The 15421-nt window shown below is 45.5% G+C and overlaps 1 non-coding gene across 1 annotated transcript; it reads right to left on the bottom strand.

The window, feature by feature from the left end:
• Nucleotides 1–10013: 10013 nt before the first annotated feature.
• On the bottom strand, nucleotides 10014–10087 carry trnan-guu (transfer RNA asparagine (anticodon GUU)). The gene has a single exon. It is a non-coding gene; the product is annotated as a tRNA-Asn (tRNA).
• Nucleotides 10088–15421: the final 5334 nt, after the last annotated feature.

The raw sequence follows: 15421 nt of genomic DNA, 5'->3' as shown, positions 1-15421 counted from the left end.
TAACCACAATAATGTCACATGTACATAAAATCAATTGTGAAATTAAACAGGGGGAAAAAGAGAGCAAAGGAGGAAAGGTGTGACAGATGAGGTCCCCCAGCAGTCTAAGCCTATAGCAGCTTAACTATGGGATGTTTCAGGATTACCTGAGCCATCCCTAACTAAAAGCTTTATTGAAAAGGAAAGTTTTAAGCCTAATCTTAAAAGTGGAAAGGGTGTCTGCTTCCCGGACATTTACTGGCAGCTTATTCCACAAGAGAGGGGCCTGATAACTGAAGGCTCTACCTCCCATTCTACTTTTAGAAACTCTGGGAAGAACAAGTAAACCTGCAGTTTGGGAACGAAGTGCTCTGTTAGGAAAATACCTTACAATTAAATCTTTAAGATATGATGGAGCTCGGTCATTAAGAGCTTTATATGTGAGAAGAAGAATCTTAAATTCTATTCTGAATTTAACAGGGAGCCAATGAAGAGAAGCTAAAACTGGAGAAACATGATCTCTCCTGTTAGTTCTCATCAGAACTCTGGCTGCAGCATTTTGGATCAGCTGGAGGCTTTTCAGAGAATATGTGGGACAGCCCAATAATAAGGAATTACAGTAGTCCAATCTTGAAGTAACAAATGCATGAACTAGTTTCTCTGCATCACCCTGAGACAGGATGTTCCTGATTTTAGCAATATTACGAAGGTGAAAGAAGGCAGTCCTAGAAACCAGTTTTATATGTGCGTCAAATGATAAATTCTGGTCAAAAATAACTCCAAGGTTCCTCACTGTAGAACTAGAAGCCAAGGAAATACCATCTAGAGTAACGATATAACTAGACAATTTCTCCCTGAAGCGCTCAGGTGCAAAGAGAACAACTTCAGTTTTGTCTGAATTTAAAAGAAGACAGTTCTGAGTCATCCAGGTCTTTATGTCTTTAAGACAGGCTTGTAGTCTGACCAACCTGTTGGTTTCATCTGGTTTCATAGATAAGTACAGCTGAGTATCATCAGCATAACAATGGAAATTTATGCCATGCTGTCTGATAATGTTATCTAATGGAAGCATGTATAAAGTAAAAAGAATCTGTCCAAGCACAGAACCCTGAGGAACTCCATGACTTACTCCAACGTGTGAGGAAGATTCTTCATTTACAAGAACAAACTGGAATCTATCAGATAAATATGACTTAAACCAGCCTAATGCAGTTCCTTTAATCCCAATAAGATGTTCAAGTATCTGTAACAGAATGCTGTGATCAATCGTATCAAATGCAGCACTGAGATCCAACAGGACAAGTACAGAAACAAGTCCGCTATCAGAAGCGAACAGGAGATCATTGGTAACTTTCACCAGTGCTGTTTCTGTGCTATGATGCACTCTGAATCCTGACTGAAACTCTTCAAACAGATTATTTCGGTGTAAATGATCACAAAGTTGAACTGCAACTATTTTTTCAAGAACTTTAGACAAAAAAGGGAGATTGGATATAGGTCGATAATTAGCCAACACTTCTGAATCAAGAGTAGGTTTTTTAAGTAAAGGTTTAATTACAGCAACCTTAAAAGTCTGAGGTACATATCCTATCAACAAAGATATTAATTAAATAAAATATTTCTATCCGTAATCATCAAGCCAGAAGAAAAAACAGAGCTGTACATCCTCCCAGAACTCCATTTAGATCAGATACGTCTTCCACCAAAGAACATAATAGTAGAAGAGCTGGCTTCACAAGTGGAAGTATCGAATCTAGAAGTGGAGGGAGTCAACAAAGCAGAACCACAAGGGATCCCTGAGCCACCAAAAGAGAACGTTACATCAAAGAAGCGTCGACGCAAGAACAAAAAGACGCCAGAAACCATTGTAAAGAACCAGCCGGAAGTCATCCAGGAACCTCAAGACACGGAGGACATTTCATCACCGATCCATATACAGGAACCAGAGAAGATTTCCGAACCTGTGGAAGAAAAAGAAATAGAAAGGGCTTCTGAAGACTCACAGGAAGTGATTCCATCAGATTTGGCTCATCAGGCTGGAGTGCCACAACCAGACGTGGTCCCACAACTGGTGAGTGACATCGAAATGGAATTAGTCCCACAACCAAAAGATGTCTCAGAGCCACCGAAAGAGAAAGTTTCTTCTAAAAAGCGTTGACGCAAAAACAAAAAGACGGTAGAGACCATTATAAAGAACGACCAGCCTGAAGTCATCCAGGAACCTCAAGACACCGAGGACATTTCATCACAGATCGTTGTCCAGGAACCACTTCCAGAAAACAATCAAGAAAGAACTTTCATTATCATCGAAATGGAACCAACCTCTAAACATTCAGAGGACTCTCCAACATCAAACCCCTTACATGCCACAGAAGACATGTCTCTTAAACTTGCAGTACCAGAACAAGCAGTGGACAAGTTTAACCCCTCAGAAGAAAGACCAGAGCTGCCTTCAATGTGGAGGCGCTTCAAAAAATATATGACGCCAAAACATCGCCGACAACAACATCAAGAGAGAAAGTAGCGGCAGCATTTAGTATTCGCACATAAGACTAGTCAACCAATGAAATCTCTATACATCCTGTTACAGTAACATCAATAAAAATACTTAAAATGTAGATATCTTTTGTACGGCTCTATCTTTTCATCCTGAACAACTGCACTGACTGAAAGTATCAGTGAATTGTTCTCACAACTGTTAAGAGCATTATTGTGTCATTCAAATAAGAATATGAATATGTTCCTACAAAAATTATTATTACATTGATTTATGTGTTTAAATAAAATAAAACATTGTAAAAATAAAAAAAGCTAAATTTGTTTGGATTCTTTTATCAAAATAAGAAACAGTTTTACTTGTCAATTAAAAGATAATTTTCTTCAAAAGTTATTCTTCCGAGGACAAATAAGGTATTTCTTATATTGTTGAGGATTTGATATCACCTTTTATTGTACATATTTATGCACTGTGCTTACATAGAGTTGATACACTCCTTTTTGAATGAAACAAGCATTGACCCCACAGTGTGAAGGGTTAGAACACTACATGCTTACAGGAGGAGTCAAAACAGGTCAAAACATTTGAACCATGAATAGATTTTACTCGTTATAAGATTAATTTCACTGTTTAGTGTCACGACAGCTGGAATGTACATCAGCATATGGATTAGTGTCTAACAGGAGGACTCCACTCTGGACGCACAATTTTCCTCTTGCCTGCGGAAGGATTAAAGATCTTGGACTTTCTATATGAAGACAGTGGAACAAAGAGTAGATTTTATTTACCAATCTGACAACATCATTTACAACTAAAACAGAACAGAACAATTCAGGAAACACTGATCAGCATCAACGCCTGAACTCATTCAGCAGTGTGGTGAAAACAGAAAAATACTGAAACTTCTCTGTTTAAAGGAGAAACTTTCAGCTGTGGGGCAAGATTTCCCTGCAGGTTCCTGATTTTCTCTTTGTTCGCTCAGTCTGTTGTTTTCTGTCCTCACTTTAGTCAACACAGTCCGACAGTAAAAAGCTCATTCTCTCTCTTTATCTAGTGTTTACATCACTGTGTCGACAGCACAGTTACACATGTATGCTGTTCAGTCAATGTTGACTTTTTATGCTGTTTCACATGTTCTGCTTTGAACATAAAATCTGACATCGTGGAGCTTTTATCATTAGCATCAAATATTTAAACATTGTTAGACATAAAAACATCCATTCACTCCATTCAAATTGTAAGAATGTTCGTGTCAGACAGGAAAAACGGGATCACACTCCTCAGCCTCCCTGGTAAGGTCTATTCGGGGGTACTGGAGAGGAGGAACCACATTTTCACAGTTTTCTGTGTAATGGTTCGTTATAAAAGAAGAGTCCACAAAGCCTGAGTAGCAGACCTGTGCTTCATCTTGACTTGAGGCATTTCAGGAGAAACTGTCTTGCAATTACAACCCCAGGGAGCCAACCAATGAATCTGGTTTTAATTATTGTCAAAACAGGTAAACTTTCATTCACTTTAGTCTCATGGCATACTAATAACCATTTGAATGATAGAGGATCAATGTAAATAACTAAAATGATTTAATTTAAAATGACTCCTCCGCATGTGACCCATCCAGGTTGGTACCTGTTGAACACACACATGCACAGGGTCACACACTCATGGAGACAGATGCCACACACTGGAGCGGTGGGGCAGCCAATTACAGCGCCGGGGAGAAGGGGGGGGGGGGGGGGGGGGTACAGAGCCCTCCTCAAGGGCACCTCGGCCAGCCGTGGAGGTGGAGGTTGACTACCACTCCTCCAGTTGTCAGTCCACCAATTTTTATTTTTTTGCGCTCTCTCTAACCACAGAGCCTGACAGCTTGTGGGTACAGTGGGACACGTTACCCCGGCGGCTTTCGATTTACTACCAAACATACAAGTGGTTGCCGATAGGAAAAATGTTCAGTTTGGTTGAGGAGTGGAAAATAGGGGCCCTCATAAGAAGGTAAAAACTTCCGTACCTTGTTTTTCACCCTCTTGTTGCCTTTTATCAGGTACCAAACTGCATCACCAACTTTGTGTTGGACCTGACAGATATTTTTGTCGTACTGTCGTTTGGCCCGTTCAACAGATTTCCCTAGCACTTCCCGTGCCAGCTGGTGTGAGAGCTCTAGCCGTTCTCTGAGCCGCTGGACATACTGTGGAGGTGTGTTTGAGTGGTCAGTATCCGGGGGCAGACCTGCAACCAGGTCGATTGGCTCAGTTGTCTCTCTTCCAAAGAGCATCATGTTAGGTGTCAGGCCTGTGGAGCTGTGTTTGGTTGCTCGATAGGCCATCACTGCGTACGGAATCATGACATCCCAATCCCAATGGCAACGCTCTGCAGTAGTGGCCAATATTTTCTGCAGGGTGGCATTAAAGCGCTCCACTTGGCCGTCGGACTGCGGGTGAAAGGGTGTTGTTCGTGTCTTGTTAATCCCCAGCAGGGCGCACATCTCCTGCAACACTGCTGATTCAAAGTTGGTGCCCTGGTCGCTGTGCAGGCACTGTGGGGCTCCGTATCTGCATACCCACTCTGAGGCAATCTTCTCTGCCACTGTCACTGCTTGCTCATTGGGAACAGAGTAGGCCTCCACCCATTTGCTGAAATAGTCTTGTACGACCAGTATGTAGCTGTTTCGCCTCTCCGTTTCATTCAGAGGTCCCATCAAATCAACTACTATCCTCTCCATAGGAGCACCAACCCGCACTGTGCCCATGGCAGCCTGAGGAGTTTTCTTCGGACGAGCCTTTGCAGCGCAGCTGGTGCAGGTGCGGCACCAGAGTGTGACATCGTCCTTCATATTATACCAGAAGTACCTGGCCTTAAGGCATGCAAGCGTCCTCTCCACCCCAAAGTGACCACCCACTGGGCCATCATGCATCTGTTGCATCACAGAGGTACGGTACTGGTGAGGGAGCAGGATCTGGGGATAGAACACGTGACCTTCTGCACAGTAGAATTTTCTCAGCAAGACTCCATCCTTCTGATAGAGTCGTTTCCATTGCGCCCAGTATGCTTTAGTAGCTGAGCTGCAGGGTGCTACGTCAGTCCACGATGGTCGGTCTCCTGCGTCCATCCACTTCCTCACTGGTGACATATCTGGGTCAGTTAGTTGGGCATTGCTCAACTGTTCTAGAGTCCAGCCGCAAAACAGGTTAGTGTGAAGTGGCTCACTCACCCTGTGGATGCTTGGAGAGGTGGGGGCATAGCCGCAGCTGTCGTTGTCGGAGGTGTCCTCTACCCCCACTGGAGGTTGCTCTCCACAGCAACCACTTCAGCTGGAAAGTCATCTAAGCTGTACTGCACTGCTTTATGCTGATGCCGGACACTTAGATTAGGCTCTGGCACCGTACATGGGCACGACTCACGGCACGGCCTCCTGGAAAGTGCGTCTGCATTTTGGTGGTGTCTCCCAGGGCGATGGATCACCTGGAAATCCTACTCTGCAAGTTTCTCTAACCAGCGGGCGAGCTGGCCCTCTGGCTCTCTCAGTCTAGTCAACCAGCGCAGGCTGCTGTGGTCGGTGCGGAGGGTAAACGGCCTTCCTAGCAGGTATTGCCTGAAGTGGGATGTGAACTCCACCCCTGCCAGGAGCTCACGTCTGGTGTGTGCAGTAATTTTGCTCTGTAGCTGACAGCCGCCTGCTCCCATAGGCTAGAACCCTCTCCTCACCCCCTTGTGTTTGGGAGAGGACTGCTCCGATTCCCCAATCACTGGCGTCGGTGTCGAGAAACAATTCGCCATTGTCGAGGGGATAGCCTAGCACAGGCGCAGATGTCAGCCGGCTTTTCAGTGTCTCGAATGCCTCTTGACATTCAGCTGTCCAGTCGAAGCGTGCATACTTTTTGGTGAGTTCATGAAGTGGCTTAGCAAGTGTGGCGAAATCCTGCACGAAACGTCTGTAATAGGACGCCAAGCCGACGAATTGCCGTACCTCTGAGATGTTTCTGGGTGTTGGCCACTCAACCACTTTCTGGATCTTTTGGGGGTCGGTGGCGACACCTCTGGCAGAGACGATGTGCCCCAGATAGGCCACTTGCTCCCGGAAAAGGCAGCACTTGGAAGGCTTCAGCTTGAGGTTGGCTTCATGTAGTCTGGTGAACACTTGGCTGAGTCGCTCCAGCATTTCAGTAGCATCCCACCTCAGGACTATAATATCGTCAAGATACACCAAACACGTCTCCCACTGCAGCCCAGCCAGAACACGATACATAAGTCGCTGGAACGTGGCCGGCGCGTTGCAAAGCCCAAACGGCATCACATTCCACTCAAAGAGCCCTTTCCGTGTGCAGAAAGCAGCAGTTTTGCGGGCCCTTGGTGTCATCTCCACCTGCCAGTAGCCTGATGTTAAGTCCAATGTGCTGAAGTACTTGGCAGTGGAGAGTGTGTCTAGAGTGTCCTGGATGCGTGGTAAGGGATAAGCGTCCTTGATAGTCCGTTCATTTAAAGGTCGGTAATCCACACATAACCGTGAGCTCTGATCTTTCTTTCTTACCATGCTGGGTTGGGCTACACCGTTCTCAAGGCTTTGCTGCACCTGTTGGTCTGCTGAAAGCTGTTTGTCACTGGCCATCCTGCGTGGCGGCTGTTTTATAGGTGGCCCAGGGGTGGTCAGGATATCGTGCTGCACAAGGCTAGTGCGGCCGAGATCGGTGGGCCCCGTGGAGAACACGTTGCTGTATGATTGCAGCAGGCTGGCCACCCTTCTATGGTCATCCTCTGACAGGCTGGCACAGCTCTCAGTGTAAAGGGACTGCAGGTGACTGGGGACAGAAACAGAGTCAGAATTACCAGGCTCGGACACTGTTAAGGCCTCCCTTTGCTGAAGCTCTACCTCTCCCATAACCTTTGCTGGCTGAAGGAGGCCGGCCACAGACCCTTTCATTAGCGTGACAGGTGCAGTGCCAGGGTTGAAGACTCTGATGGGGATGTTGGTTGATTGCCGCGTCCGAACAACAATGTGGGCCACTAACACATGGTGCTTTTCGATGAAGCTTTTGGTTGGGCTCAACATCATGTCTCCACTAGCTGCATGGCGGAGGCGGGACGTGCCGGGCACTACATATTCACAACCCGACGCTAACACAGTTGTGCAGGCCACTCTGACAATATGCACCTGAAGCTGGTGGTTTGGGTTAAAACGGGGGACCTTTTCACCGAAGAGGGTTATCTCTCTGTGACCATAGTCCAGGTGGGCACGTGCCTGCCGCAGAAAAGGGTGCCCCAGGATAACCTCGGTGCCCTCAGCCGTGTCAGCTATGATGAAATTCACATTGGTAATCCTGCTTGCCACGAGCACTGGCAGACTGACTTCCCCCATGACTGTCAAGCCCTTGGGCCCGATGCCCTGTAAGACCTGTGCAGTGGACGGCTGAATCTGGGGTCTGGACTCGACAGGAATAGAGTCAAAGTGGTGGAGAGGCAGCACATTTCTCTGAGCAGCAGAGTCTAGCAGAGCACACATTTCCACTCCATGTACTAGTATTTTAACACTCATTTCACCTTCCAGGCCGCTGGTGCAGGTAACCACGGTGCTGGGACGGAGAACTGGGGTCAGGTCGACACTCGGGGTGTGCGGTTTGGGTCGACGAGGAGAAGGGCAGTTCCTCTGTATATGTCCTACACCCGAACAGTTGTGACAGATGATCTCGGCTGAGGTCATCTCAACATTTCTGTTTTTCTTTGGCAGCCACTGCTGGCGAAATCTCGGTTTCCTGTTTGTTGGGTTGGTGGACCTCATAACTTCCCCTCCTAGTTCATCACACAGCATCACACCTGTATCTTCGCGTACCGTTGCTGCCCTGGCTCTCCGCTCTGATGAACCGCGTTGACCTGGCTGCATCAGCTGGGTGACCGCTCTGGCAGCCCTTCTGGTCGTCTCGTACCGGTGTGCTACTTCGTATGCTCTGGCCAGGGTGCGTGGCTGCTCCTCCAGTAGTCTTTGAACCACTTCAGCATCAGCCAAGGCGTTAGTGAAGATCTCCACACTGATGGCGTCCTGTTCCCGCTCTGTACGATCTGCATACACAATGGAAACTTTTTCGTAGATATCATCCCTCAGACTGTGCAGAGCCTCACTCGTCCCTCTCACTCTCTGTCTCAGTTCAATGCCTATGGCTGCTGCATGCTCCGAACATGGCCCATAGGCCATCCACTTCATCCACAATACACTGGTAACTCCACCGAGTAGATCTGGGGTTTTTGTGGACAATAGCACCAGCAGCACCAGTCAGGCTAAATCTGAGCTGCACGGCCATGGTCTTCTCTGACCAGTGGCTGGCCTGAGCACAGCTCTCAAACAGGTAGAGAAAGCCTTTCCATGACCCCGACCCATCAAAACGACCTGGCTGTAAGGTGGGGATTCTCTCTCTCTGCCCATACTGTTCATCATCGCTACTGTCCATAAAATCACCGCCACACATCATGTGAGAGGAAGGACGTTGTGGGGCAGGCTCGGCCCTTCTCCAGCTAGGCTGTGAATATCCTCTGGAGTCATGCTCTTTACCCCGGTGAAATGGTGCATCACTGGGAGGGGCAGAGTAACAACCATTAGCTCGTTCTGCATAAACGTGTCTCACAGACTGGGACATACAAGGTGTGAAGGGGGGCACAGAAGACTAGGAGACTGGTGTATGGGCCAGAGTGGCTGGGTTCATGCTGGCATGCACATTGTTTGCAGGGGAAAAGGGGTTCGCTGGCCGTCCATCAAAAGTCTGTTTAAAGTCATTGTTCATGCCGTAATGTACGGCTACAGCTGGGGTAGAAACCATATTTCCAGGGCCAACCCAACAGTATTGAGGGGGAACCATAGACTCACCGACCGCTGCGCCGTCCTGCTTTGCTGGCGTGTGGAAGGGATTAGTCAGTGCTGAGGGCGGTGGGGTCGGTAGCCATGTCCCGCTGAGCAGCGCTGTCTTTGGACGGGCTGCCGCTTCACCTGCGGCTAGCTCCGTTGCTCCGGCGGTTAGCTCCATGCTAACTAGAAACGGGTTATAACTCTCCCCGCCGGCGACACATCTGCTGCCAGTTGAATCAACAGAGTCCGTTATGTCCGTTAAAAACGGATTGGTGCTTACGTTTGGGCTAATGAGCTCCCCGTGTCTTTCAAAAACATTGCCGCATGTCGCCATGCTCTCTCGCGTTCACAGCTATTCTTCTCACTTTTAGCCAACTTTTAAATCCCGGACGAGCCCCCAGTGTTACCTTCTTAACCCTCTGCCTCCGAACCGTAGTAAGGAGCTGGTCTTTATTTTCTGGCTCGTTACCGGAAACTGGCAATCGTAGGGTCCGGGCCAAAGTGTGGGGCGAAATGAGAACGGAGTCAAGGCTTTTTTGTGCGGAACGCAGGTTTTATTCGTTTTCTTCCATCAATCTTTTTTTATCGACTCTCTCCCTACACACGTACGTCACACACACCGTCTTAAAGGGGCAGGGCTGGACGGTGACACCGTGTTCTGAAGACATGGCAGCAATATGTTTAAGATATCAACGATTTATTGGTGAAACTACTCGTCCCTGGGTGGACTCGAACCACCAACCTTTCAGTTAACAGCCGAACGCGCTGGCCGATTGCGCCACAGAGACTACGGCGTAGGGGTCCACGTCCACGTCGTAGCTACATCGTCAAAATGACGGAGAAGTATAAACTACGTTTTAGAGATCAGTAAGTCTAGAGTGTGCCCCCTATTCTGTGTGGCCTCTGCTACATGCTGAGTCAGCCCAAAGTTGTCCAGAGTGTTACTCAGGTCTTTAGTCCCTTTGTCCTGAGGGTTGTCCATGTGGATGTTAAAATCACCAACAATAATTACACAGTCAAAATCAACACAGATCATAGACAGCAGTTCACTGAGGTCATCAAAAAAGTCTCAAAAAAGTCTGCACATTGCGGTGCTGTTTTTTCAGCACACAACACCAGTTCTGATTTCTTTACAGCGGCTCCCAGTCAGGTTCAGAATCCAGTTCAAAGTTCTTGTTCCCACATTCAGAGCCTTGCGTGTTCAGGCCCCTTCATATGTCAAAGATCTCCTGCAGCCCCATCATAACAACAAGACTCTGAGGTCCTCTGATCAGGTTTGTTGGTTGTTCCTCCATCCAGGCTGAGAACTAAAGGAGACTGTGATTCAGAGGTTGTTGCTCCTACACTTTGGAATTCCATTAGATTTAAGATGTGTGAGAAAAGTGGACATTTTTAAAAAGCCTCTTAAAACACATCTATTTAACCTGGTTTTCTGAAAAGTATTGGATACTGTATGGTATGCTTTATCCTTATTTAACATCGTAATGTGCTTCAGTTATTAACTTTTTATTGTTTTATTTTTATTGTAAAGCACTTTGTGACATTTGTTCTTGAAAAGTTCCATTTAAATAAAATTTACTCACTGACTTAAAACTCGACACAGATTCAGATCTCAGAGTTCATGTGAGACGCTGCTCAGAACAAAACTGTCTGAAGACGTTTTCTTTTATTCTGATTTTCACACAAAACAGAAGCACAAACAAAACAAAACAGAGAAAATGTGATGAGTTATTTTAAAAAGAAATAAATACTTTCAAATACAATCTTCATTGAGTTCATATTACAGTCACTGGTTTCTGGGAGCAGATTTAATGCTTTGCTACAGGAACTCTGCACATCTGCCAGTCGGATGGCCACCCTTCCTGAGTCTGGTTCTGCCAGAGGTTTCTTCCTGTTAAAAGGGAGTCGTTCCTTTCCACAGTCGCCACAGGCACGCTCAGGACGGGAGATTGGACTGAAGACAAGTTTCGGTGCAATCTGTTGGTTTCCTTAGCTAGGATATTAATTTTTTGAATTGGCTCTATATGAATTAATTGGATTATGATTACAATGAATTGAATTCCAATTGGCTTGATTTGGACTATTTTACTTAAGTACCTTGAGATGACAATTGTTGTAATCTGGCGCTATATAAATAAAATTGAATTGAATTGAAATTGAAATACAGCCTTCATAAGTTCTGCCAGCTTCTTTTCCTGTGTCTTTGTTGCCTCCTTCTGTGCCTTTAGTTTGGAGGCAAGAGCAATATTGGAGGCAGTCTTTTCTTTGAGTTGTTCTTTCAAGCTCTATAGCTCTTTCACAACTGACTGATATTCAGTTTCAGATACTGGTGGTTTCAGTGTTTCACAAAATTCTGCAATGACTTCATTGCATTCCTTGAGCTCCTGCTCACACTTTTCACGGAGATGACGCTCACATGTCAAACTGTTTTCCAGGTCCTTCAGTTTTTCCTCCCAAATGGAGCAGCTATTCTCTGCTGCGACTCTTCTGTCTTTTTCTCGTGTTAGAAAGAAATTCTTTTTCAGCAGCTTAGTCCTGACAATATCCATACGGTGATATAAATAGTTGATCTTGTCCTTATTATGTTGGTAAGATTCCTGTAATTTCTCTGATCCATAATCTTTGTCGGCAGCAGAGGCATTAGAGGGAATCTCCTCGGTTTGTGAAATTGGAAACTTCCAGGTGACGCAACGAACTTTGGAGGCCTGGGGATGATCCTGCACAAGCTGGACGTCCTCGGACTGAGGAGTCACAGCCGCAGCAGAGACCTGGGATGGTTCCTTTTCCAACAGCTCAATTTCTGAGCTTGATGTTAAAATTTCTGATCTGTTGGTGGGTTCCTCCAAACCTTTGTTACTGCCAAAAGTAATGTTATATTTGTAGGAGGCCTGGGATTGTTCTTTTTCAAACTGGTCATTTCCTTGGCTTGATGTTAAAATTTCCTGCCTGTTGGTGGGTTCCTTATAACTTTCGTTACTGCCAAAAGTAATGTTATATTTGTTGGAGGCCTGGGCTTGTTTGTCGGTTTTTGAATTTGGAAACTTCCACGTGACGCGACAAACTTTGGAGGCCTGGGGATGATCCTGCACAAGCTGGACGTCCTCGGAATGAGGAGTCACAGCCGCAGCAGAGGCCTGGCATTGTTCTTTTTCCAAAAGGTCATTTTCTGACATGTTGGAGGGTTCCTCATAACCTTCATTATCACCAAAAGTAATGGTATATGTGTAGAAATCCTCAGGTAAATCGTCGTCTACCATGTCACACCACTGAAGTTGAGCAGATGATATCTTGGTTTGACTCATTTTGCTTGTTGTTTTTAAGAGCTTGTCAAAATGACTATTTAAGATAGTAATAAAGTGTTGTTTTTAAGAGTTTGTCAAAATGACTATTTATAATAGTAATTAAGTGTTGTTATCTTAGGCGATGTGAAAATCGTTTACTGTGACTTTCAAATTTGCTTTTAAAACTGGACGTGTTTCTTCAGATAAACTCCTGACGAACTGTGGAAAAGGAGTGAAAATGTCTGGCCTATATAACATTTGTGAAGTCAAACAACATCAGAGGTGACATCAATTGTGACGTCAAACAACATCAGTGATGACATCACAATTTAGTGATAAGACTAAAAAAGAGCAATGGCGCTCCGTTCTCAGCCACCATCTTGTGTGTTGTTTTGCGCTCTTGTTCAGTTTTACGATTATACATTTTTAAACTTTTTTTCTGTGAAATCTCAAAATATTATTGTCCAGGTCAGTTTTAATGCATTAATTGTATGTTATGGTACTCACAACTGCTTTCTTCATGCCTCCACTGGAAAATTGGATCTTATTCTGTGATGATCTGCAGGTTTGAAGGCCTCTGTTTTGTCTCTCGTCTGGTCTGGTCTGAAATTGCAGTCCGGATTCCAGAATGTTGATTTTTGTTCTCTGTTAATCACTTGATGACTTCAGCTGAATACTTCATGTCACTGTCACGTTGGAAGGTCCACTTCTGCCAGTTTTTCAGCAACCAGTGTAATGTTTCCCACCAGCAGTGTTTACCAAGACAGAGTAATGTCAGTTTTTAAAATGTTTCCAAGATAAGCCTTTTTCCACATTTGATATGTTTTTCCTGCAATTCCATTCAGTTTTATTTATATAATGCTAAATTACAACAAATGTCATCTCAGGGCATTTCAATGATATAATCCAATTAAGGCCAATTTGAGTCATATTCCAATTAATTAATTTAAAAGTGAATCCAATTCATTCACACAGAGCCAATTCAAAAACAATTTACTGACTAAGAAACCAACAGATTGCACCAAAACTTCTCTTCAGTCCAGTCTCCCAAACTTTTATTATATCTAATTAGATATAACTTTGGAAGTCCCATTTTGAAAGTGGACTTTTAAGCCTTGAAATAAGTGATTTTTAGGTGGCTAGAATAGAATAGAATAGAAAAATACTTTATTCATCCCCCAGTCAGGGAAATTCAAATCAAGTAGCTCATAAAATCATAAATATTTGCAATGATTGTGTGTTAATCCCAATAACATGTTCAAGTCTCTGTAACAGAATGCTGTGATCGATCGTATCAAATGCAGCACTGAGATCCAACAAGACAAATACAGAAACAAGTCCGCTATCAGAGGCTAAGAGGAGATCATTGGTAACTTTTACCAGTGCTGTTTCTGTGCTATGATGCACTCTGAATCCTGACTGAAACTCTTCAAAGAGATTATTTCTATGTAAATGATCAAAGTTGTTCTGCAACTAGTTTTTCAGGAACTTTAGACAAAGGGAGATTAGATATAGGTCGATAATTAGCCAATACACACTGCTCAACAAAAAAAAAGAAACTTTGAAAACAGATCTCAGTGGAAGAATCATACTGCATATCCAGGCAATGTGTGAAGGATGAAAGACCGCAATTGGCATTAATGATCAACGCAGACTGAATTCAAAGACACCCCTATCATGTGAAAAGGGCGAAAGGGCCATTGTAGCAACTGAAAATGATACCAAGTGGCCCCCATATGATTGCATGCATGCATTACAACATTGGGGCATGCTTCTAATGGATCAACATACGGTGCCCTGAAGGGACATTTATCCCAAATGTGGAAAAGAGCATCACTGAACTTCTGAACAGTCAGATGCAACCCAACTGTATGAGTTTAACTAAGACATGTCCTAGAGGTTTTTTATTTTTATTTTATTGGATTTAAGTCAGAAACGTGTGGGGCCCATTCAGTGGTATAAATTGTGGTACAAGGCCAGAGTATACTGTCATGCTCTAGAAGGAACACAGGACCCACTGCACCAGTACATGGTCTCACAACAGGGCCAAGGAGTTTAACCAGATACCCATGGGCAGCTGTTGTTCAGGTCTGTGTATCCTTCAGTGGATATGCAGAGTACTACAACATGCTCCTTGACTGGAACATGGGCCCAAGGAGAAACTGTTAAGCGCACAGGAGCCCAGAGGGTCATGTCATCAGTAGTGACACTGACCAGGGCAATATTGCAGTACCCAAGAATCAGAGAAGGCAGAAATTAAAAGTTGATGGTTTTATTCCAAGTAAATAAAATGCATCTTAAGCCACCGCCAGGACAGTCTGGTTGCCGCTGGACACATCCGCCAGGACAGTCTGGTTGCCGCTGGACACATCCGCCAGGACAGTCTGGTTGCCGCTGGACACATCCGCCAGGACAGTCTGGTTGCCGCTGGACACATCCGCCAGGACAGTCTGGTTGCCGCTGGACACATCCGCCAGGACAGTCTGGTTGCCGCTGGACACATCCGCCAGGACAGTCTGGTTGCCGCTGGACACATCCGCCAGGACAGTCTGGTTGCCGCTGGACACATCCGCCAGGACAGTCTGGTTGCCGCTGGACACATCCGCCAGGACAGTCTGGTTGCCGCTGGACACATCCGCCAGGACAGTCTGGTTGCCGCTGGACACATCCGCCAGGACAGTCTGGTTGCCGCTGGACACATCCGCCAGGACAGTCTGGTTGCCGCTGGACACATCCGCCAGGACAGTCTGGTTGCCGCTGGACACATCCGCCAGGACAGTCTGGTTGCCGCTGGACACATCCGCCAGGACAGTCTGGTTGCCGCTGGACACATCCGCCAGG

This window comes from Leuresthes tenuis, unplaced genomic scaffold, assembly GCF_036924035.1.
Source record: "Leuresthes tenuis unplaced genomic scaffold, fLeuTen1.0.hap1 SCAF_19, whole genome shotgun sequence".
Classification (NCBI taxonomy): Eukaryota; Metazoa; Chordata; class Actinopteri; order Atheriniformes; family Atherinopsidae; genus Leuresthes; species Leuresthes tenuis.
Note: the sequence above shows the minus strand (reverse complement) of the source record. Positions and strands in the feature narration are given on the sequence as shown.